Genomic DNA, 26,172 nt, shown 5'->3' on the forward strand with positions numbered 1-26,172 from the left:
AGGAACATCTGGTTGTAGTTAATGGTTGTGTGTGTGTGTGTGTGTGTGTGTGTGTGTGTGTGTGTGTGTGTGTCTAATATGTCTTCACTTACAAAGTTCATTTCCAGATTCAGATCTTTTCTAGAAGAGATTTTGTTAATTACACATGTTAGAGTGTGAAGTGCAAAGTAATTTATTTAGTTTTCATTTCTCCTCATTTACCAAGCAAAAGATGACTGAAATTTCTCCACTGTTCATTTTCAATAGCGTAAACACAGTGTTGCAGTATTCTTTGTTACATTTGTATATGGCAAAGGATTTTAGGGGTTGACAAGATCTTAATTATTTTGCCCCGTTATTTCTGGGAAGGGGAAATTAATATGCTCTTGACATTTTGGACATTTGGATAGTTCTTCATTGTGTTTGTCCTGGGCATTGCTAGTTGTCCAATATCTTAGCTGTCTCTCCCTACCATGTAATAAATGACAGCAGTTATCCCCGAGTCATTATTCCAAACAAAATCACCTCCACACATTTCCAAGTCTACCCTGCATACAGTACTGCCTTGAGATTGAGAACTACTGATGTATTTTAAACTCCCCATATTTTAGAGCAGGAGACTGGACTAGAGAGATTTGCTGAAAATTATACAACTGGTGACAAAACTAGACTAAAACTCAGCTCTCCTGAATTTTGCCTAGTGTCCTTTCTTGCCATATATTTTGAAGGCTCATTTAAATACTTTAGGCTGATGTCTTTGGTACTTTTAGGGGTTTTGACTGGTGGGAAGGTATTCCATGGCATACATATGGTCCAAAGGTAGTAGAATCTGGAATTTAATTAAACAATAATATATTCCAATTTTTATTCATCTATGAAATTTTGTTCATGTTTGCTGTATGGCAGCTTGAAAAATTGGTAACTTTCATGGGCCTCTACTTTGGAAATAATATAAATGGGAAGGGTGGTGATATGAAGAAAATTATCTAAAGATCTTAAAAGAGGGCTTTTTTTAAGTTGAATGCAATGAAATATTTGCAATCCATTCTGTCTTTTTCTCTCCATAGCTTCTTCCCAGTATTCACTAGGAATCAGGTATAATCACCAGCTTCTGTATTTTTTCTTCAGTCACCTCTTCCCCCATAAGTTGTAGATGACATATAAACCTCTCATTTTCTAGTTATTTAGCCCAGGTAAGAGTGTGGACTCATCAGGTGCCTGGCAAATGTTCCTGCTTGGGGAAATGATTCTGAACTTACTACCAGGTCAAGTGGTGGCATCGAGGTCTTGCCTTTGTCACTGGTGACATTGAGGCAAACAAACAAACAAACAAACACAGAACAGCCTTCTCTGCCATGAGGTTTTTGCTTGAGATTACCAAATGTGATTAGATCTCTGATGGATAAGAGAAAGAATTGAAAGAATAAGTTGGAGCTTTCTGAGGATCCCTGAGGACTTGTCCTCTTCTGGACAGACTGTTGTTTCCCTATATTTTCCTGTTGTTTTCCATGTTGAGCTTCGCTTTGGAGGATTTTTCTTCATCTGCCTGTTTAATTCCATTTTAATGATGCCAAAATGTTTCCTGAGTACATTTAGGCAGTCTGCATTTGTTCTGAGATGAGAAGTGATGTTTTTCTATCCCTTTATCTCTGATTCCACTCAGTAGCATTTTTAATGTAATCTTTAAGTTTAACATGGTGACCCTCATCCCTCCTCCTAGGTGGGCCACAACTACAAAGATCAGAAAAGAAAGTGAACCTCCTAGATTCTACATGCTTTGGGCAAATAGAGTTAATAATTTGCTTTTGGGCAGAGACCTTTTTAGGTTCTACCATCTGTTCCAATTCATGAATAGATCCAAGGCCTATTTTGTTTTGGGGGTTATTTTAAAAATATTTTTATTGAGGTATAATTAACATACCATACAATTCACCCATTCATACCATTCAGTGATTTTTAGTATATTCATAGAGTTGTGCAACCATTACCACAGTCAATTTCAAAATGTTTTCAATATTCCAAAAAGAAACCTTGTACCCTTACAAAGGCCTACTCTTAAGCCTGGGTTGTTGCCAATAATTATAGCTAATGTTTGTTGAGAGCTTATTCTGTGCACTGGACTGAACATTTGCATGTATTATCTCAATTAAAATTTGTCACAATCCTATAAGGTATGGGCTAATACTATCCCCATTTTGTAAATGAGGAAACTGAGGCATGGAGACATTTAAAACTTGTTCAGAATCAAACAGGATTTATTTTTATTTTTTTAAATTTATTTATTTATTTTGAGAGAGAGAGAGAGAGAGAGAGAGAGAGAGAGAGAGAGAGAGAATGAGAATGAATCCCAAGTTGGCTCCACACTGTCAGTGCAGAACCCAATGCGGGGCTCAAACTCACAAACTGTGAGATCATACCCTGAGCTGAGATCAGGAGTCAGATGCGTAACTCACTGAACCACCCAGGTGCCCAGAATCAAACAGGTTTTAAGTAGTAAAGCCTGGATTCAAATGCAGGCTATCTGACTTCATAGCATTTTTAAAAGTTTTTATTTAAATTCCAGTTAGTTAACATATGGTGTAATATTAGTTTCAGGTGTACAATATAGTGATTCAACACTTCCCGGTGCTCATCACTACAAGCACATTCCTTAATCCCAATCACTTATTTAACCCATTCCCCACCTTGCTGTCTGGTAACCATCAGTTTGTTCTCTATAGTTAAGAGTCTCTTTCTTGCTTTATCTTTCTCTCTCTGTCCCTCCCTTCCTCTTTTTCCCTGTGCTCATTTGTTTTGTATCTTAAATTGCACATATGAGTGAAATCATATGGTATTTGTCTTTCTTTGACTGACTTCACTTAGCATTATGCACTCTAGCTCCATCCATGTCGTTGTAAATGTCAAGATTTCATTCCTTTTTATGGCCGAATATGATTGCATTGTATGTGTGTGTGTATATGTGTGTGTGTGTGTGTATATATACATGTGTATATATATACACATGTATATATGTGTATATATATATATACATGTGTATATATATACATATGTATATATGTGTATATATATATACATACATATACATTTGTGTATGTATATATATACACATACATCATATATATACACACACACACACACACACACACACACACACACACACCACATCTTTGTCCTTTCATCAATAGGTGGACACTTGGGCTGCTTCCATATCTTGGCTATTGTAAATAATGCCACTGTAAATATAGGGGTGCATGTATCCCTTTCAGTTAGTATTTTTGTATTCTTTGGGTAAATACCCAGTAGTGAAATTGCTGGATTGTAGGGTAATTCTATTTTTAACTTTTTGAGGAACCTCCATGCTGTTTCCACAGTGGTCACAAAAGTTTGCATTACCATTCTGCATGAGTGTTCCTTTCTTTCCACATGGCTTGCCAACAGCTGTTGTTTCTGGTGTTGTGAATTTCAGCTATTCTGACAGATGTGATATTCACTGTAGTTTTGATTTACATTTCCCTGATGGTAAGTAATGCCAGGTATCTTTTCATGTTGGCCATCTGTATGTCTTCTTTGGAAAAATGTCTATTCTTGTCTTCTGCCCATTTTAAAGTGGATTATCTGTTTTGGGTGTTGAGTTTTATGTTTCTGAAATATATTTTGGATATGAACCATTTATTGGATATATAATTCACAAATGTCTTCTCCCATTCCTTAAGTTGCCTTTCAATTTTGTTGATTGTTTCCATCACTCTGCAGAAGCATTTTATCTTGATGTAGGCCCAATAGTTTATTTTTGCTTTCATTTCCATTGCCTCAGGAGACCTATCTAGAAAAAAGTTGTTATGGCCAATGTCAGAAAGGTTACTGCCTGTTTTCTTCTGGATTTTTATGGGTTTTGGGTCTCACATTTAGGACAGCTGATCCATTTTGAATTTATTTTGTGTGTGGTGTAAGAAAGTGGTCATTCTTTTTTATGTTGCTGCCCAGTTTTCCCAACACCATTTGTTGAAGAGACTTTTTTCCCATTGGATATTCTTTCTTGCTTTGTCAAAGATTAATCGACCATATAATTGTGGATTTGTCTCTGGGTTTTCTATTCTGTTCTAATGGTCTATGTTTTTATTTTTTTCCCCACATACCATACTGTTTTAATTACTGGAGCTTTGCAATATAACTTGAAGTCTGGAGTTGTGATGCTTCCGGTTTTGCTTTTTTTTTTTTCCAAGGTTACCTTGGCTATTCAGGGTCCTTTGTGGTTCCATACACATTTTAGGATTGTTCTTGTTCTGTGGAAAATGCTGGTGGTATTTTGATAGAGATTGCATTAAATGTGTAGATTGCTTTGCATAATATAGACATTTTAACAATATTCATTCTTCCTGTTCATGAGTATGGCATATCTTTCCATTTCTTTGTGTCATCCTGAATTTCTTTCATCAGTATTTTATAGTTTTTAGAGTACAGGTTTTTCACCTTTGGCTAGGTTTATTCCTAGGTATCTTACTTCTGTTGCAGTTGTAAATGAGATTGTTTTCCTAATTTTTCTTTCTGCTGCTTCATTATTGGTATATAGAAATGCAATAGGTTTATGTATGTTGGTTTTGTATCCTGCACCTTGAGTGAATTCGTTGATCAGTTGTAGCAGTTTTTTTTTGGTAAAATCTTTAGGGTTTTCTGTATACAGTGTCATATCATATGCAAATTGAGAAAGATTTACTCCTTCCTTCCCGCGTTGGATTCCTTTTATTTATTTTTGTTGTCTGATTACTGTGGCTAGGACCTCCAGTATTATTTTGAGTAGAAGTGTTGAGAGTGGACATCCTTGTCTTGTTCCTGACCTTAGAGAAACAGCTGTCAGTTTTTCCCCATTAAGGATGATATTAACTATGGGTTTTTCATAAATGGCCTTTATTAGGTTTAGATATATATCCTCTAAACTTAATATATTTTTTTCTTTATCACTGTATTTGGCAATTTCATTACAATATGTCTCGGTATGGATATCCTTTTGTTGATTTTGTTGGAGGTTCTCCATGCCTCCTGGATCTGGCTATCTGTATCTTTTTTCAGATTAGGGAAAATTTTCAGCTCTTTCTTAAAATAACTTTTCTTCCCCCCTTTCTCTGTTCTCTGTTTGATGGAGTCACTGAGTTCCCTACATCTATTTTTGTTTTATGTAATTCTGTTTTCTCTCTTCTTTGTTCAATTTGGTTACTTTTCATTACTCTATCTTCTAGATCATTAATTCAGTTTTCTGCTTGTTTCATCCTGCTGTTCTTTGCATCAAGCATGTTTCTAATCTCATTTATTCCACTCTTCATCTCTGATTGGTTCTTTTTTATTTCTGTGTTAAGGGTCTTTCTGATGTCTTCCACTGTTTTTTCAAGTCTAAGGAGTATCCTCATGATCATTGCTTTAAATACTCCATCAAGCAAGTTACTTATATTTGTTGTGCTTAGATCTCTAGCCATGGCCTTGTCCTATTCTTTGATCTGGGACAAATTTCTCTGTCTTCTCATTTTGTCTAAGTCTCTGTGCCTGTTTCTCTGTGTTAGGAAAGTCAGCTATATTTCCTGTTCTTGAAGGTAAGAACAGTCAGCTATATTTCCTGTTCTTTCTTGTTATGAAGAAGAGGTCTTGTTTTGCTGTCTGTTCCTTGTAGTGTCCCCTGTTCTACAGGGCTTGGTGCTTCTAGAAGTGTCTCCAATGTGTGCTCTATGTGCCCTGCATTTGTGTCCTGGCTGCTTTATCCTTCAGGCCAGTTGTCTGCAGAGGCTCTCTTTGTTTGTTGTGGGCCGTGTTTGGTCCCTGGCCTGAATATGGCAAGTGTTTACTAGGTATGCCCTGGTCTGCTTGTTAAATGAGATCTGTTGTCACCACCACCAGAACTGAGGCTCTGCAAAACTCCCTGGTCAGCAGACATGGTGTGAGCTGGGGTTTGGGCCAGTCTTCTAGGGGAGGGGGCTTGCCACTCTGGGACTGAGAAGAGCATGGCTGGGAATGGTGGTTTCACCACAGCATGGATAGGCAGGGTTTGATGTAAGCAAGTTAGGTAGCAAGTGTCAATGTTGCATTAGTTCCCAAAGGTGGCTCTGTGTTTATGCTGAGAGACAGCAGAGGGAAATAGTGACTGCCAGTTTCTTTGTTCCCAGAGAGGTCTTTCCATGAATGCTGCCTCTCTGGGACATACTCCAAAATGAGCAAATACCCCCTCCACTGTGTGTACATGTGCTCTTCAGATTACTGTTTCAATGCTGAATGTCCAGGCATTGTTTGCCTTTCTTCTTTCCAAGAGCAGCACAATGCATTTCAGGCTCTATCCAAGCCAAGCCCATTGACCTTTAAAACTCTAGGTTTTAAACTCCTTTGGTTGCAAGAACTCACAAAAATTGGCCCCTCTCACTTTACAAATCAATTGCTATAGAGATTTATTTTTCCCGTGTTGAGCTCCCCTGTGTGCTGGTCTATCACCCTTCTCCATGCTGCAGCTACCTCCCCACTGCAGTGGCCCTGGTCTTTTTTTCTCCCAAGACAAAAGGTACTTTCTACCTTCTTTGATGTGGCCTCTTGTCTGTCTTTAGTTGTGGAGTGCGTTCTGCCAGTCTTAAGGTTGATTTAGTGCTATTTAGGATGATTTGATAGTTATTTGTGTTCATGGGATGAGGAGTATCTAGGGTGCTCCTACACTGCCACCATCTTCTCCTTCTCTTCCCTGACTCCATAGCTTTTAACACTTTAGTCATGTGATAGGATCAAGCATAGTCTTCCCTCCTTTTTGTCAATGTGACCCATGATTTGAGATGTTCTATCATAAACTGGTAAGTGAACCACTGGGTTGCCAGAAGGAAGGGAGTTGGGAGGATAGGCAAAATGGGTGAAGAGCAGTGGGAGATACAGGATTCCAGTTATGGAATGAATAAGTCATGGGATAAAAGGCACACCATAAGGAACATAGTCAATAATCATGTAATAGCATTGTATGGTAAGAAGTGGTAGCAACAATTGTGGTGAGCATAGCATAATGTTTAAACTTGTCAAATCACTATGTTGTACATGTGAAACTAATTTAACATTGTGTATCAACTATACTCAAAGTTGTGAGTAAATTAGTATTTATTGATTACTTACTATATATCAGGTACTGGTACAGAAGCAAAGTGGCATGCAGAGAAGACTGAAACAGAAATCATATCCTCAAGAAGTTCCCAATCTAGTTGATTGCTGGTTTATAATATAGCACTACACTTTAGAGAATGCCATACACATGTCACAGATGGTTGATACTGTTAAGCTTAGTAGAAAGTGAGATTAATATGGGCTGGTGTGATTAAAGGAGGCTTCTAGAAATAAGTAGGTTCTACCTAAATGTAGATGAGAACAACAAACAAGCATAGGGGTAGGAAGGCCTGGAAGCATGTCAGGAGAATCTTTAGATAGGTTGGAGATTGGAAGATGGTGAGGGAGACCGTTGTGCAAGTCAAACTGTGAAAGGCCTTGCATATTAGCCAAAGAGTAAATTCATTCATTTAATGCATCTTTTTAAAAATATTTATTTTGAGAGAGAAAGTGAGAGAGAAATAGAATGAGTGGGGGAGGGGCAGAGAGAGAGGGAGACACAGAATCCAAAGCAGACTCCAGGCTCTGAGCTGTCAGCACGAGCCCAATGTGGGGCTTGAACTCGGGACCGGTGAGATCATGACCTGAGCCTAAGTCGGATGCTTAACCGACTAAGCCACCCAGGCACTCCCATTTAATGGATCTTTATTGAACAATTACTATGCACCAAGCACTTCTGTAGACACTAGGGTGGAGCTGAAGGCAGAAGACAAAAATACTAGTCTTCAAAGAACTTAAATTCTGTTTGAGAAAGTAGATGACAAGTAAGTCAGTTATATAATCCGATGGTATGATCAGTCAAGGGGTTGGGACAGGGTTTGTCAGATGTAAGAGGTAGTGGCTGCAAATTTATAGTTTTAACTTTTCATTTAGATAAGTTAACAAACTTCCATATTATGTTTTGACAAAGCATTTATCCTAGGGATTGCAAGGGAAGAAATGATTTAGAAGTGAGAAGTTAGGTGTGGAGAGGCATAGAGGCAGTCAGGAAGGTCAAGGGCAAGTTGGAGCTGGGTCTGGCTTGTTACTCTGAGTCTAGTTGCTGTGGTATTGTGGAAAAAACCACTGGATTTGAATCCATATGGTTTGGACTCTGCCAGTAACCTTATGTCACTTCAATTCTCTAAGCTTTGTTTCCTCTTCTGTATAGTAGCGTTAGAAATACCAAACTAATGAGTGTTTTCTGGATTACTTGGCATAATATGAATAAAAAATTTATTAGTTGTGTAACACTGTACAATGTGAAAGGTTATAGACAGTGCCTGTGAAAATTGAATTTTCATTCTTTTTAGTCCATCTACAGTTCTGATAGTAGCATTTAATTTTTTGTGACAACAAAGTCCTAAGTTAAATTCTAAATCACAAAGTATAATTAATATAAGATACCCTGTAAGATGTACTATCCTAGGCACTGGGAGTGCAGTGGTGACCAATACTGTTCTTACCCCAGGAAGTTTTCTTTCTTCCTTGTTGAAGGCTGCCAGCATGAAAGATGGGAAACTCGGTTGTGGAGTAGGTAGTATAAATATACAGTGCTGGCCATACTCCTGCAACCTTGCCCTGTCTAGCAACCAGCCCTTCACTGAACCATGTTATCACTGAACCCTGATATTTCTATTTGTCTTTCTCTTTGTCTGTCTCTATCATTTATTCCTTTGCAGCTGTATTACCTTCTGCTGAAGCACCCTTCCCTGCCATTTTTTTTTAACAACCTCTAATTTCACATCCTCAACTAAAATTTCCCCTCCTCCAGGAAGCCTTCCCTGATATTTTTCCCACTGTCAGAGTTACTGGACTGAATTGCATTTGATCCTTGTGAATCACCTTCACCAGAATGAGCTCCTTGAAGACAGGATTATATTTTGTGTCTCTTTGGGTCCTGGTGCTTAGTGCTGAAATTAGTATTAAAGAAATGCTTGCTGACTGAATAAATCATAACTATATGATTTATCTAAGAAAATATGTCTTATTTGTCTTGTCTAAGAAAGTTTTCAACAGTGCTATATTTATGCATCTTTAATGAACTTAAACATAATCAAAGGCCTAGTGACTGAAGGGTGTATCAGAGAGAGACTGTAGAAGATAGTAATAAGGTTATATAATAATTATGAGACTATAATTCTAGATCCAGATTACATTGTAGCTCCTTCTATTCTTAGTGATTGGACATGAAGCAAGTACTTTAATCTCTTTGTGACTCATTTTTCTCATCTGTAAAATGAGGATCATAATCATCCCTACACCTCATTGGGTTATTTTGAGAATTACATGAATTAATATATACAACATATTTGACATTTCTTAGTACATAATAAATACTTTTTAAATGTTAGCTTTTCTTCCCAAAATCAAATAGACTAACCCAGCATATCTATGGACAAGGCAGTTTGGGAGAAGTCTGGTGATCTCTTTAACTTCAACACTACTGAAAACAGACATTTCCTAAGTGCCTGCTATGAGCGAGGTACTGAGACAGTTGGATAAAACTTGGTGTCTGCTGTCTTTAGGAGTCTTTCCTTCTTATTTTGAAAGTTTTTTCCTGCTGAAAGTCCTTGATATTCTAAGATTTTGGTAACACATCATATTAGCATCTCTCATAAGAGTTTCTTGTAAAAGTTTCAGTAGTTCACTATGTGATTGCTCAACAAAGAGTTTTTTCTTCTGCATACAGCTATAGCTACTGATGTATTTCTCGAAGATGTCTGCAAGCTTTCCTAAGATCTCAATTTCAAGTTCTTTTACCTAGGGGAACCACTGATCTGTTTCTATAATTTCGTCATTTTGAGAATATTCATTAAATGGAATCATATAGTATGTGAACTTTTAAGATTGGCTTTTTTTCACTCACCATGATGCCCTTATGATCCCTCCAAGTGTATCAATAGTTTATTCCTTTTTTTTTGGCTGAGTAGTGTTACACTGTATGGATGTACTAGTTTGTTTATCCACTCTCCAGTTGAGAGACATTTGGATTGTTTGTACAGTTCGGTGATTACAAATATAGCTGCTTTAATCATTGTCATATAGGTTTTCATGTGAATGCAAGTTTTCATTTCTATAGGGTAAATGCCCAGGGATGGGATTGTGGGCTCATATATGTACATGTTTAATTTTATAAGGAAATTACTAGCCATTTTCCAGAGTGGCTATACCAATTTATATTCTCTTGAGCAATGTATGATAATTCCATTTTCTCTGTATCTTTGCCAGCACTTGGTATTGTCACTATATTTGAGTGTAGCCATGCTAATAAGTGGGTAGTATATCTTATCTGGGCTTTAACTTGCTTTTCCTTAGTGGCTAATGATGTTAATATCTTTTTATTTTGAGAGAGAGAGAGAGAGAGCACAAGCAGGGGACAGGGGCAGAGAGAGAGAGAGAGAGAGAGAGGGAGGGAGGGAGGGAGAGAGGGTCTCAAGCAGGCCCCACGCTCAGTGTGGAGCCTGATGTGGGGCTCAATCCCACAACCCTGGGATCATGACCTGAGCCAAGATCAAGAGTTGGATGCTCAACTGACTGAGCCACTCAGGTGCCCCTGATTATCTTTTCATGTACTTGTTTGCCATCTGTATATTTTCTTTCATCAGGTATCTGTTCAACTGTTTTGCCCAATATCTAATTGGGTTGTTTGTTTTCTTACTTTTTTATTATTATTATTTTTAATGTTTATTTATTTTTGAGAGAGACAGAGAGACAGAGCACAAGTGGGGGAGGGGCAGAGAGTGATGGAGACACAGAATCTGAAGCAGGCTCCAGGCTCTGAGCTGTCAGCACAGAGCCCAACATGGGACTTGAACTCCTGAACTGTGAGATCATGACCTGAGCTGAAGTCAGACGCTTAACCTACCGAGCCACCCAGGTGGCCCTGTTTTCTAACTTTTGGTTTAGTAAATTCTTCATGTATTCTGGATATGAGTCCTTTATCAGATATGTAATTTGAAAATACTTTCTTCTACTCTGTGGCTTAATATTGAAAATTTTCTCATTAGAGTTTTCAACAGAGCAATAGTTTTTAGTTTTGGTGAAGCCCAATGTATTTACTTCTTCTCTATGTATTATACTTATGGTGTCCAAGAACATGTCACATAACCCTAGATTACTAAAATTTTTATCTTATGTTTTCTTGTAGAAGTGTCATAGTTTTAGGGTATTTATTTATTTAGTAGACATCACACCCAGCATGAAGCCCAGTGCAGGGCTTGAACCCCCAACCCTGAGATCAAGACTTGAGTTGAGATCGAGAGTCAGACACCCGACTGAGCTACCCAGGCACCCTTAGGTTTTACATTTAGATCTATGGTCTACTTTGAGTTCATTTTTGTATAAGGTGAAAGGTTTAGGTTAAAGTGGTTTGTTTGTTTTTGTCTATGGTATCTAATTGCTCCACAACATTTGTTGAAAAATCTCTGTTACTTATTAATTGTGACACCTTGGGAAATCATCTAACCTCTCATGGCCTCACTTTTCTTTCCTCAAAAATGGAGATGATAATAGGACCTAACCTCTAAAGATGAAGTGAAGATTCCAGACTCTATGTGTAAACACGTAGCACACAGTAGATAGTAGTAGCCATTATTATTACTTACAGAGTTTCAAATTTTGGTATTTTACGTTATGACTTACAAAATTTGATAACATATAATACACTGTCTCTTTTTAATCCCTTCCATGGATGTTGGAGAACATGGATCAGTGCTAAGGTAGATTCTGGCAGATGGGTTCTACTGAGATGATGGCTGAAAGTACTTGTAGTGAGGAAATCACAGCAATTCCCAGTTGGGAGGGGTGCTGAGGCCAAGGCCAGTTCAGTACAAGTCAAAAGTGTGTAGCCAAAAACAGGAAATAAGAAATGAAGTCAGATATTATGGAAATCAGAAAGAATTCAAGAATTTTCTTCTGAATAGGTAAGGGCAAATGGGGTTCTGGACTTTGAGTGTGTATAAAGCAGAATACTGAGATACACTGTTACTGAGTTGTGGCCTCACAGCCTTGTTTAAAGGTCTTGGCCTTGGCTTTTCACTTCAGGATGCTCTTTACTAGCTGTGTGGGGAGTCTTTTGCCTTCTCTTCTCTAAGCGAATTTAGTCCAAGACCGTGTTTTTCTGTGAACTCTCTTACTTTGGTGCCAACAGTGGGGTGATGTGCCAGGTACCCTCTGGGAAGTCTTTCTAAAACATTCTGCTTAGCAGATCTGAAAAGGCTGAAGAACCTTCTCAGGAAGCTGATTGTGCCTGTGGTAGGTCTTGGTCTGGAAGCTGTTTCGAAAGCTGGATACCACTGCCACTTTGTTGATTCCCACTATGCTCTCTGGCGTTGCATACCTTGTTGGCTCCCCAGGAACTCTCCTTAGTGTCCCTGAGAAAGAGCTGGAATCTTCCATATTTTTTTTTCTTTGTTTGTTTGCTTTTTACTTCCTCTTTGATCTGTGTTCTGAGATCCTACATGAATTAATCTTTTGTGATAGGCATGTGTAAGATACCTTGAAAAAGTATACTGTTATTGGGAAAGTTGTAACCACAATCAGCCAGACCAGAGATTCCTACCAGTCTGGTCAAGTGTGAAGTTTTACGGGTTAGAGGTAGTGTCATTGGAAACTGATAGTGTAATTGAAATTGCCTCTGAGCTGCAAGATATGGCAAAACAAATATGTTTTATAGCATAGTACTGAGTATCAACTTATTGTGGTGGTTTATGTGTAAGCTCCAAGAGGCATCTGACTTCAGTCCTTTGCAGTTTAGAAAGCCTTGTGTTGTTCCCTATTTAAATTGATTCTTACAACAAGGATAAGAAAGGCAGGGCAGAGATTATTATTCATATTTTACAGATATGGAAGCTGTCAGGGACTTAGAGCTGGAGGGGGCTGAGATATCATCCATAGTGATCAAAAGCATAGGTTCTGTGGCAGATTGCCTACTTCTTTTTAAGTTTTTGTATTTTGGCAAAATATATATAACATAAAATTTGTGACTTTGAACATTTATAAGTGTACAATTCAATGGCATTACATGCATAATGTTGTATAAACATCACCACTGTTTCTAAAATATTTTTATCATCCCAAACAAAAACTCTATAGCCATTAAACAACTCCCCATTAGCCCTACCCTCAGTCTCAGTCCCTAGTAACCTCTAATACCTCTAATCTACTGTCTGTATGAATTTGTCTATTCTAGATATTTCATATAAGTGGGATAATGTAGTATTTGTCCTTTTATAGATGACTTATTTCATTCAGCATAATGTTTTCACGGTTCATTCATTTTGTAGCATGTATCAATCACTATGTCATTTCTTCCTATTGCCAAGTAATGAATATTCCACGTGGGGTGTGTGTGTATGTGTATATGTATATATATATACAGATATATATATCTGTATATATATATATCACATATTGTTTATCCATTCATCTGTTGATAGGCATTTAGGTTGCTTCCACATGTTGACTACTGTGGAACATTTGTGAACAAGTTTTTGTTTGAATACCTGTTTTCATTCTTTTGGTTATATACCTAGGAATAGATTTGCTGGATCATATGGTAATTCTATGTTTAGCTTTTTGAGGAGTTTCAAACTTTTCTACATCAGCGGTACCATTTTACATTCCCACTGGCAATATACAAGGGTTCCAACTTCTCCATATCTTCACCAACACTTGCTAGTTATTCTTTTGTTAAAACCACATCCTAGTAGGTGTGAATAGAATATATTATTACAGATTTTATTTTCATTTCTCTAATGACTAAGACTGAGCATCTTTTCATATGCTTATTAGCCATTTGTAGATCTTCTTTGGAGAAATGTCTATTCAAGTCCTTTGCCCATTTTTAAATTGGATTATTTATCTTTCTGTTACTGAGCTATAGGAGTTTTCTATGTTCTGGCTATTAACCTTTATCAGCTATATGATTTCCAAATATGTTCTCCCACTCTGTAGGCCGTCTTTCACTTTCTTGATGATGTTCTTTGGTACACAAAATTTTTAAATTTTAATGAAATCCAATTTATCTTTTTTTCTTTGTTGCTCATGATTTTGTTGTTATATCTAAGAATTCATTGTCAAGTCCAAGATCATGAAGATTTGCCCCCATATTTTCTTCTAAGAGTTTTATGATTTTAGCTCTTATTTTAGGTTTTATTCATTTGGAGTAAATTTTGGATGTGACACAATATAAAGGTCCAAATGCATTATTTTGCCTGTGGAAACAAACTTGTTGCAGCCCCATTTGTTGAACAGACTGTTCTTTCTCCACTGAATGGATTTGGCATCTTTGTCAGTTCCTGAATTAAAGTTAATTTTGTGTGTTAGTATATCTACCTCACCTCTCTTTTGGTTACTGTGTATATACATACATATATATACACACACACCATCTTTATTCATCCATCAATGGACACTTAGGTTGTTTCCATATCTTAGCTATTTTAAGTAATGCTGCAATGAACATAAGGGTGCAGATTTCTTTTTGAGTTACATTTTTCATTTTTTTCAGATAAATACCCAGAAGTGGAACTGCTAGAGTATATGGTAGTTCTATTTTTAATCTTTTGAGAAACCTCCATGTTGTTTTCCATAGTGGCTGTACCATTTTATGGCCCCACAAACATTGCACAAGACTTTCCATTTTCTTCACATCCTTGCCACCATTTATTTCTTGTGTTTTTGATACTAGCATTCTAACAGTTATGAGGTGATATCTCATTGCAGTTTTGGTTTGCATTTCCCTAATGACTAGTGATGTTGAACATGTTTTCATGTGTCTGTTGGCCATCTGTAGGTCTTCTTTGGAAAAGTGTCTATTCAGATTCTCTGCCCATTTTTTAATCAGATGTTTGGCGTTTTGTTTGTTAGTTTGCTATTTAGTTGTATGAGTTCTTAATTTTTTTGGATATTAAACTCTTATCAGATATATGATTGGCAATTGTTTCCTCCCGTTCAGTAGGTTGCCTTTTCATTTTGTTGATTTCTTTTGCTGTTCAGAAGCTTTTTGTCTGATGTAGTTGCATTTGTTTATTTTTCTTTTGTTGCCTTTGTTTTTGGAGTTAGATCCAAAAAAAAAAAAAGTCATTGCCAAGACTGATGTCAAGGAGCTTATAAGTCTATATTTTCTTCAAGGGGTTTAATGGTTTTAGGTCTTACATTCAAGTCTTTCATCCATTTTGAGTTAATTTTTGCGTATGATGTTAAGATAGTAGTAGTCTTGTTCCATTCTTTTGCATGTGGCTGTCCAGTTTTCCCAGTACCATTTATTGAAGAGATTTTCCTTTCCCTATTATATATTATTGCCTCCTTTGTTGTAAATTAATTTGACTGTATATATGGGTTTATTTCTGGGCTCTCTATTCAGTACCATTGATTTGTGTGTCTTTTTTTATTCCAATACCATACTGTTTTGATTACTATTTGCATGGAATAGCTTTTTCTATCTTTTATTTCTTTGGATGTGTTGGAGAAGTGAATAAAGTATGCCAAAGATGGCCGACAGGGCTAAAACAGACTCTGGTCTCTAGCTTAGAGACCCCTCCTCTGCGTTCTTCTTCCTTTGTTTGCTGTATGTGCAAAAACCTCCACAGATATGGAAGCTGATGACTATAAATTACCCTCCCCACTTGCATTCCGCACTCAGACCTTTGGAGAAACAGTCTTCTCTGAGCTCGCCATTGTTAAATGAATCTCCCATCCACCAAGATCTCCGAGTGCTGCTTGGTTTTTCCGCCAGTGTTCCAGCCTGGTTCCGTAACATACTTGGTTCCCTGATCGGGAAACCCAACCGCACTGGCCCATTGTTGCCACCAGTTTGGGAGAACGGTGAGGTGGTGATGGAGCAAGGGATCGCAAGGGAGAAGGCACGCCCTGCCTGAATTTCAGCAGTCTTCTCGGTTGCCTCAGGCCGGCCTGCTCCGTGGTTTCCGCAGGACTCAAAGAGACCTGGTAGGTGAGGACCTGGACCCGACGTCGGAACCGGTAAGGCCGGGGCCCCAAGGAAGTCAGGCCCACCCAAAAGGGTGGAAGGGAGACCTGATCAATCCCCAGAGGCCTTAATAGGTCTCACAGGTAGAAAATTTTGTGGAAGGGAATGTAATAGACTCTGGCGTGTGTGTGTGTGTGTGTGTGTGTGTGTGTGTGTGTGTGTGTGTGAGAGAGAGAGAATGTGTGGCTCGGCCAGGCTTGCCAGTCAAGTTTGAGTTTGTGGCTCCATAGACAGGCACCCTTAAGGTCCCCAAAAGTCTACAGAGTCTGAATGGGCTCTCCTGTGTCGTGGTAAGAGTATAAGGTCTAGGGTGGTATCGGATCAGATTCCAATTGCAGGTCACAAAGCTGAGTCCACTATGGCCAAACCTCACATAAACTTTCCCTTGAGAACACGACCAGAGGAGTATCTGATTGGTCCTCTCATCCAAGGGGATACCCTCCCTTTGTCTGTCTTTGCGACACCGAACACAAGAAAGAAATTAATAATGGGATCAAAACAGAGTAAGCCTATGATTTTACAGGTCATGCTCAGAAATTTTAAAAAAGGATTTTCAGGCAATTACAGGGTGAAAATGACACCCAGGAAGTTAAGGACCTTTTGTGAACTAAAGTGGCCCATATTTAATGTAGGATGGCCCCCAGAAGGGATATTAGATGCTCAAATAGTGCAGCGGGTTTGGCTAATAGTCACTGGGAACCCAGGACACCCTGATCAATTTCCATACATCGACTCCTGGCTTGAAATTGCCCAAAATCCCCCGCTTTAGGTGCAATTCATTGTTAGCAAACAGAGCCAGGTTTTAGCCACTTTATCTGGAGGCTCACCCAAGGAGCCAAAGAAGCGACCCACTGCTCCTCTAATATTTAAAGGAGACACGGAGGAAGATATTGTCTTTCCACCTCATTATGACTCGCCAAGCTCCCTCCCTTTCCCCTGAGCTTGAAACTCCTGCCCCGTCTGTCTGTCTCTCTGCTGCTGCCACCTTAGTTGCTGAGGTTGCCGCTGCAGTTGGCGCCACCCATCTTCCAGCCCCTCTCTCACCCAGAGACCCTCCCCAACAGGAGCCAGCCACCAGCCTGCGCCCCAGACCCAGACCTAACGCTCTACAAATGCCTGTAAGGGAGACGAGGGAGCCTGAAAGGCAGAATGAGGACAGAATAGTCCAGCCCAGCTGTTCCATGATGTGTTATCAACCTTTCTCTACAACTGACCTCAACTGGAAATGGAACACTCCATAACACTCTGAAAAGCCATAAGCAATGGTCGACTTGATGGAGTCCCCTTCCAGACCCACCGACTGACTTGGGAAGATTGTCAACAGTTACTCCATACTCTGTTTAATACAGAAGAAAGAAGAGGAATGAGAGAAATACAACAGTATCTAGAAGATCACGCACCTCCAGGGATCAATGACCCTGCTGTCTGGGCTCAAGCTGCCGCACCTGTAGAATGCCCAACATAGGATTTCACCACAGAAGAAGGACAGGCCCACATCCAATGATACCAGGAAGCCCTCCTTCGGGGAGTCTGAGCTGGAGCCAAAAAGCCCATGGACATGACTAAAATACTGTCAGTCACACAGCACTCTGGGGAGTCTCCCGGAGACTATTATGAAAGATTATGTGGAGCATTCCATGTATATACCCTGTTAGACCCCGAGGTACCAGAAAGTCAACAGATGGTAAATACCTTTTTTGTGGCACAGGCTGCCCCAGATATCAGAAGAAAACTCCAGAAGTTGGAGGCTTTGCCGGGATGAATATCACTCAGCTGATAGAGGTCGCCAATAAAGTTTTCATGAACAGAGAAGTCGCAGCCAAAAGAGAAGTGGAGAGAAGACTAAAAAAGAAGTCCACCCTTCTCACAGAAGCACTAAAAGAAACAGATGCTGCGAAGATGGGAAGAACCCAACCACCAAAAGGGGGGAATCCCAGAGCCCCCTTAGGAAGGGACCAATGTCTGTACTGCAAAGAGAAGGGACACTGGAAGAATGAATGTCTGAATTGGAAGAGGCGCTCAAAACCCAGCTGATACCTGGAGGAACCTCAAGGTGAGAACCTCGTTGGTCTGGCTGGGGTAGAATCGGACTGAGGGGGACTGGGCTCTTTCTCTCTTGGCCCCCATGAGCCCACGTTCGAAATGAAGGTAGGGGGCTGAACAATAACTCATGATTGACACTGGGGCTGAATACTCCATTGTTACTTCCCCAGTGGCTCCCTTAAGCCAAAAGACAGCAACCATACTTGAGGCTACTGGGACACAGGTGATTGCAGCACCCCTTCTGTCAAGCTCGACAATGTGAACTTGGGGGTCACAAGGTCTGGCATGAGTTCCTCTACTTACCTGACTGCCCGATTCCTCTCCTGGGATGGGTTCTGCTCTCCAAACTTGGGGCCCAGATAACTTTTGAACCCACTGGACACACTAGCCTCCAATTAAACCAGGCAGAAGGAAACCCTGGTCTTGGCGATTACCCTGCCAAGGGAAGAAGAATGGGGACTATTCTGTGCCCAGGCCTTACCCTGTAGCCCCTCAGAATTCAGGCTTACATTCCCCTCTGTATGGGCTGAAGATAACCCACCTGGACTAGCTTGGAATCAGGCCCCCATCATTGTTGACCTGATCCCTGGATCCCAACCTCAGAGAGAAAGGCAGTACCCCCTTCCACTCAAGGCTAGAATGGGTATACGAGAGCACCTGACCAAGCTCAGAGAAGCAGGTATTCTAATTGAGTGCCAATCGGCTTGGAATACCTCGCTCTTGCCAGTCAAGAAGCCAGGAGGAGGAGGGGTGCCTGGGTAGCTCAGTCGGTTAAGCATCCTACTTCGACTCAGGTCATGATCTCACGGTCCATGAGTTCGAGCCCTGCATCGGGCTCTGTGCTGACAGCTCAGAGCCTGGAGCCTGCTTCAGATTCTGTGTCTCTCTCTGTCTCTGCCCCTCCCCTGTTCATGCTCTGTCTCTCTCTGTCTCAAAAAAAAGTAAAACATTAAAAAAAAAAGAAGCCAGGAGGAGGATACCGACCAGTACACGATTTGAGGGCCATTAACAAAGTAACTGTTTCCTTACACCCAGTGGTTCCGAACCCGTATACTCTCCTCAGCCAAATTCCGGGGTCAGCCAGATGGTTTACATGCCTCGACCTAAAGGATGCTTTCTTCTGCCTCTGCATGGCTCCTCAAAATCAACCATTGTTTGACTTTGAATAGACTGAGCTCATTACAGGGCGCCAGATGCAGATGACCTGGACACTACTTCCCCAAGGTTTCAAGAACTCGCCCACTCTTTTTGGAGAAGCACTAGCTGCAGACCTCACCGACGTTCCGAGGGAAACCACAGGGTGTGTGTGCCCTCCAATATGTAGATGACCTCCTCCTTGCCAGTGACACCCAAGAAGACTATATGAAAGGTACCAAGGCCCTCCTGCAGTTCCTATCCTACTCGGGGTACTGGGCCTCTTGGAAAAAGGCACAGATTTGTCAGCAGTAGGGCTGATACTTAGGCTTCCTCCTCACAAAAGGAAAAAGAACTAGGACTGGAAAGGAAGAAAGTTATCACCACACTGCTATAGCCCCAAACAAAACAAGGCTTGCGTGAATTTTTAGGGGCTGCAGGGTTCTGTCACATTTGGATTCCTAGATTCTCAGCCATAGGGAGGCCCCTCTATGACCTGTTGGGAGGGCCAGACCGGGAGCCCCTCGCATAGACTGAGGAAGCAAGGGCCGCTTTCATAGAAATAAAGTTGGATCTGGGATGAGCCCCAGCCCTGGGTTTGCCTGACATAGAAAGGCCCTTTAACCTCTTCGTACATGAAAAGGAAAAAATAGCCCTTGGAGTGCTCCTTCAGAGTATGGGGCCTTGGCAACGGCCAGTGGCCTACCTATCAAAAAAACTTGACCCTGTGGCTGCAGGATGGCCACCGTGCCTCATAGCGCTGGCAGCCACAGTCCTGCTCATCAAGGAGGCAGACAAACTCACACTGGGACAAACACTTAATGTTAAGGTCTCACACGCGGTCATGTCCCTCATGAGCACCCAAGGATATCGTTTCCTCTCCAATTCTCGGCTGACACAATACCAAGGCCTTCTCTATGAAAACCCAGGGGTCACTCTCAAAACAGTAAGAACACTAAACCCAGCCACCTTCCTTCCCACGGAGGAGGGAGAGCCCGAACATGACTGTAGTGGAGTAGTGGATGAAGTCTATGCTAGCCACCCGGACCTCCAAGACCAGCCTATAACAAGCCTAGAGATCACCCTGTTCAGCAGTGGGAGCAACTATTTACAAGAGGGCAGCTGAAGAGCAGGATATGTGGTAACCACAACCACTGAAGTTCTGGAAGCCAAGGCCTTGCTAGGAGGATGGTGGGCACAACAAGCTAAACTGTAAGCCTTAACCCGAGCCCTCATCCTTAGCAAGGGTAAATGAGTTAACTTTACACTGATTCTCAGTATGCCTTTGCTACTGTGCATGTACACAGGGCCATCTATAAAGAAAGAGGCCTCCTTACTGCTGCAGGTAAAACTATCAAAAACAAGGAAAGAATACTAAAGCTTCTTGAGGCCGTATGGCTGCCAGACAAGGTAGCTATCCTACACTGTAAAGGACATCAGAAAGGAGACGACCCCATAACTCAAGGAAATCACCTGGCCAGCAGAACACCCAGAGCGGCAGCCTGTGGTGACCCAGATGAAGCTCCTACCTACACTGTGACTTTTGCGTCCCAGAGGGAAGCCTCCCCGCCCCTGTACACAAAGGAAGAAAGAAGTTGGGCCTCAACAGAAGGGGGCAGACTAAGCAAAGAGGGTTGATGGGTCATTGCCAAATGGACACATCTTTGTCCCCTTGTCTATGGGAAAGCACCTAGTGAAGGAATATCAACTCACACACCTAGGGAAAACTGCACTAGAGGCCCTCCTCAAAAAGAACTACTATATCAGCCAGCTGCTGGCATTATGCCAAGCTGTCAGTGAACAATGTGTAACGTGTGCCAAAAACAATGCTTGGTCTGCCCCACGGCCCCTGCTTGGCACACAAAGGATGGGGGCCGCCCCTTTCGAAGACAGAGGTGGACTTTACCAACATACAACCAAATAAAGGATTCAGGTACCTTCTTGTAATAATCTGCACATATTCAGGATGGGTAGAAGCATTCCCGACCAGAACGGAACGAAGTCGCAAGGTGGCCAAAGCCCTTCTACGGGAGATTGTGCCTCGGTTTGGTCTACCCTTAACCATACACAGTGATAACAGACCTGCATTTGTGGCAGACATTACACAAACCCTGACAAAGTCCCTCAATATTACCTGGAAACTACACACTGCTTACCTACCCCAGAGCTCAGGGAAAGTAGAGCGGATAAATCACACCCTCAGGGAAACCCTGGCTAAGTTCCACCAAGAGACTAACCTCCATGGCCAGATTTACTACCACTGGCCCTCCTGCGTGCCCGATGCATGTGTGGGGCACTGGGATTCTCCCCTTTTGAGGTATTATATGGGCAACCCCCCCCCCCCATGTTTAGGAAAACTCCCAGGAGACCTACACCAGATTGGAGACAAGGGAATAAGAGAACAGCTCCAGACCTTGGGGGTAGTCCTAAATAAGTTACAGAGATATACCATAGAGAGGGCCCCAATTTCCTTAGGGACCCCCATTCACCCCTTTCAGCCAGGAGACTCTGTGTGGGTCAAAGTTTGGAAGAGGAAACCTCTTAAACCACGGTGGACTGGGCCTCATACTGTTATTCTAACAATTCCTACAGCTCTTAAAGTTTCAGGTATTACCCCATGGATCCATCACTCCAGAGTTTAGAAGGCCAACTCAGAAGAACCCACAACCTGGCAAAGTGATCCAGATCCAGTCAACCTGCTTAAACTGACCCTCAAAAGGGAAACTGGTCCCTGAGACCTCCAGCCCTGCTCCAGACACACCCCAGAAACTGGCTGGCCTGCACACAGCAGAAGCTCGAGGAATCAACGCATGAACCTAGCCCAGGGGTTTGGATGCAACTCTGCCAGCCCTTGCTCCTTACTGGTGTCATAGCCCTGATCTTATTTCTTACTGTTGGGCTGATAGAGACTGCACCAACAAGTTGGACATGGGACAAAAGATGCATGCTAGGTTTCACATACCGCCTATGGATGGGAGGATTGTTAAATATTGCCTGTATATTATGATAACCACTCTCACCCTCACAACTGCCGCTTACCCACCTTGCTCCTAGGATTGTTGTATGACAATAAGGGGGTCAAGGGCATTCAGCGCCTTTACCTCCCTCCACAAAGATTGCTACAAGGGAAAAATACCCACTCTCTGTCAGTCACCCAGTGCCCCAAGGACTAAGTATTGGACCATAGAGATAACCCAAAATGTCAGGAACCCATGTCACAACAAGAGCCTCCAGAGAGGGAAACGAGCTTGTTACACTTACCTTCCTCAATGGGAGATCTCAGACGGGGGAGTGGTGCAAGACAGGGTCCTTCAAAAAGTTATAAAGGATACCCAGGATAGGGTAATACAAGTCATAAAGGTGACCACTCCCCCTGCAGCCTGCCGAGGTTTGAACCTTTCAGCTCTCAATCGGATGCTTACCAATTCCCCACTCCAGCATTGGGCCAACACTACTCTACGAGTCCTCCATAAAATAGACAATCACACCCAAACCTGCTGGATGTGCTTGCCCCTCAGCTGTAGGCCTTACTTAGCCACTCCCATCCCTTTGACCTGGGAGGCTCCTGAAAATCTCAAAACTAACACCTCTGTCTTAATTGGACCCCTGGCCACTGGGGTCCGTCTCACAAATGCCGACAATTTAATCTGTACAGTCCCTGAAGGTATGAACAGCACCTCTCTATGCGGAAGAAATATAACCTTAAAGAGGAATGCAACCCTGTGTTCAACCCCTGGGTTGTTCTGTGTTCTAATTTGGCCTACTGATGCTTAGAGGCCAACTGGACTCAGATATGTTATTCTGTCTTCCTAACCCCTGAGATATCCGTATACACTGGAAATCAGCTCCTAACAGCTTTAGCCCCAAGTCCTGGGCTAAACAGGCAGTCCTGCTACCCATTCTGATAGGAGCGGGAATTGTGACTGGAATAGGAACTGGAATAGGGGGCATAGGTTCAGCCGTAGGACTATACCATAGACTATCTCAAGAGATAAATGAAGACATGGAACAGGTGGCAGATTCTCTGGTAACCTTACAAAACCAAATAAACTCTCTGGCGGCAGTGACCCTCCAAAATAGGTGAGCCCTCGACCTCCTCACTTCAGAAAAAGAAGGGACTTGCATCTTTCTGGGGAAACCAGAACCAGTCAGGAATAGTTACAACTAAGGTTAAGGAACTCAAGGAAAGAATTCAACGTAGACAACAGGAAAGTATCAATCAATGGAAAGGATGGGATCTCACGGATTGGGCATCCTGGCTTCCTGCCCTGGCGGGGCCCCTCCTCTCCATAATTTTACTTTTATCCATCGGCTCCTTTATCCTGAATGCCGTGGTATGTTTTATTGAAAACACTGTTGCTCCCCAAACTACTGCACGTACCTTAGTCTTCCTAGAATACCAACCTGTCAAACTGAAAGGTGATGCCTACTAAAAGTTTTTTTAAAAGGCATCAAAGGGGGCAATGTTGGAGAAGTGAATAAAGTATGCCAAAGATGGCCAATAGGGCTAAAACAGACTCTGGTCTCTAGCTTAGAGACCCCTCCTCCAGGTTCTTCTTCCTTTGTTTGCTGTGCGCGCAAAAACCCCCACAGATACGGAAGTTGATGGCTATAAATTACCCTCCCCACTTGCATTGGGCACTCAGACCTTTGGAGAATGTCTCCTCTGAGCCCACCGGTGTTAAATAAATCTCCGAGAGGCACCTGGGTGGCTCAGTCAGTTAGGTGTCCGACTTCAGCTCAGGTCATGATCTTGCGGTTTGTGAGTTTGAGCCCCTCGTTGGGCTCTGTGCTGACAGCTCAGAGCCTGGAGTCTCCTTCAGATTCTGTGTCCCTCTCTCTCTGACCCTCCCCCATTCATGCTGTCTCTCTGTCTCAAAGATTAATAAACATTAAAATTTTTTTTAAATAAAAAATAAATAAAAGTTTAAAAAATTAAAAAAAAAATCTCCAATCCACCAAGATCTCCGAGTGCCACTTGGTTTTTCTGCCAGCGTTCCAGCCTGGTTCCGTAACAGATGTATTTCCGTTTTTGGATCTAAAGTGAGTCTATTGTAGATAGCATGTAGTTGGATCCTGTTTTTTAATCCATTCTATGGATAAAAATCTATGGGTTAAAAATCTGTGGGATTATTTAATTATATGGATCCATTCTATGGATTCTGCCTTTTTATTGGAGTGTTTAATCTATTTACATTTAAAGTAATTATTGATAGGTAAGGACTTACTTCTGCCATTTTTCTGTTTTCTGTATGTCCTGTACTTTTTTCTCTTTCATTTCCTATTACCGCTTTCTTTTGTGTTGAGTTTTTTGTAGTGACCATTTTTATTCCCATCTCATTTCCTTTTACGTATATTTTAGAAATATTTTATTTGTGGATATCTTGGGGATTACGTTTAACATCCTTAATTTATAGCAAACAAGTTTGAATTGATACCAACTTAGTTCCAATAGCATACAAATCTCGGCTTCTTTATAGCTCTGTCTCTCACCTGTGGATTGTCACAATTACATCTGTATACACCATGTGTCTAAGAACATAGATATGTAATTCTTTGTATGCATTTGTCTTTTAAATCATGTAGGAAATTAAAAAGTTGGGTTACAAGCCAAAAATAAGATAATGTTAGCTTTTATATTTGCATATATAGTTACCTTTACGGGAGATCTTTGTATCTTCATATGATTTTGAGTTACTTTCTAGTGTCCTTTTATTTCAACCCAAGGAGTCCATTTAGCATGCCTTGTAGGGGAAGTGTACTGGTAATGAACTCCCTCAGTTTTTGTTTACCTAGGAATGTCTTATTTTCTCCTTCATTTTGAAGGATAGTTTTGCCAAATGTAGAATTCTTGGTTTTGGTTTTCTTTTTGTTTTAACACTTTGTGTCCTCTCACTGTCTTCTGGCCTCAATGTTTTCTGAAGGTAAATTGGCTGTTAATTATAAATGAGGATCCGTTTTACATGACAAGTCACTTCTCTCTTGCTGCTTTCAAGGTCTTCCCTTTATCTTTGGCTTTTGGAAGTTTAATTACAAGGTGTCTCAGTGTGAGCCTCTGAGTTTGTCCTCCTTGAAGTTTGTTCAGCTTCTTGGATGTATAGATTTTTATCTTTCATAAAATTTGGCATGTTTTTTGGTACTATTTCTTTAAATATTCTTTCTGCCCCTTATTCTCTGTTCACTTTCTAGAAGTCCTATAGTGTATATTCTTGTCCACTTGATAGTGTCCCCCAGGTCTCTTAGACTCTATTTAGTCTTTAATTTTTATATCTTTAATGATATTCTCATTTTGTTTGTATATCATATTCCTGTTGTTTTTAGTTCTCTGTGTTTTCCTTTAGGTCTTTCAGCATATTTAATAAAGTTATTGTTTTCAGGTCTTTGGTAAATCTAATATGTGGACACCGTTAGGGACAGTTTCTGACAATTTATTTTGTTCCTTTGGACAATAGTTTCCTGTTTCTCATATACATTGTGATTTTGTTGTTGAAAAGTGAACATTTGAATATTATAAGGTGGTAACTCTGGAAATTAGATCTTCTACCACAGGATTTTCTTCTCTCTCTCTTTTTTAAAGCTATTTTGGCAAAGACTAAATCCTTTGTCCTTTTCCTGTGGGGTCACTGATGTCTCTGTCCCTTAGCTTGTGTACAACTAGGATTTTGACACAGATCTTGAATGCCAAAGCTAAAAACAAATAAACAAACACCTCTCCCAATCTTTCTTGATTGGCCTTGTGCTTAGGCCATCCTTGAACAATTAGCCAGGCTTGGGTTTACTAGCAATTGGCCCAAGGTGAAAGACTAGAGTCTTCTCAGATTTTTTCTGAATATGCATATTGCCCTGGGCATGAATGTGGTTTAATTTAATGCCCCATATACACATTTGCTTTGGAATATTCTAATTTTGCAAGGAACCCCCCTCAGGTTACT

General features: G+C 40.9%; 1 protein-coding gene across 8 annotated transcripts in view; it reads left to right on the forward strand.

Moving 5' to 3' along the window:
* OPHN1 (oligophrenin 1) overlaps positions 1-26,172 on the forward strand; it is a 532,200-nt gene that overhangs the window by 56,148 nt on the left and 449,880 nt on the right. The window lies entirely within an intron of this gene.

The sequence above is a fragment of the Panthera pardus genome, unplaced genomic scaffold, assembly GCF_024362965.1.
Source record: "Panthera pardus isolate Hobbes unplaced genomic scaffold, ASM2436296v1 HiC_scaffold_27, whole genome shotgun sequence".
In the NCBI taxonomy this organism is placed as follows: domain Eukaryota; kingdom Metazoa; phylum Chordata; class Mammalia; order Carnivora; family Felidae; genus Panthera; species Panthera pardus.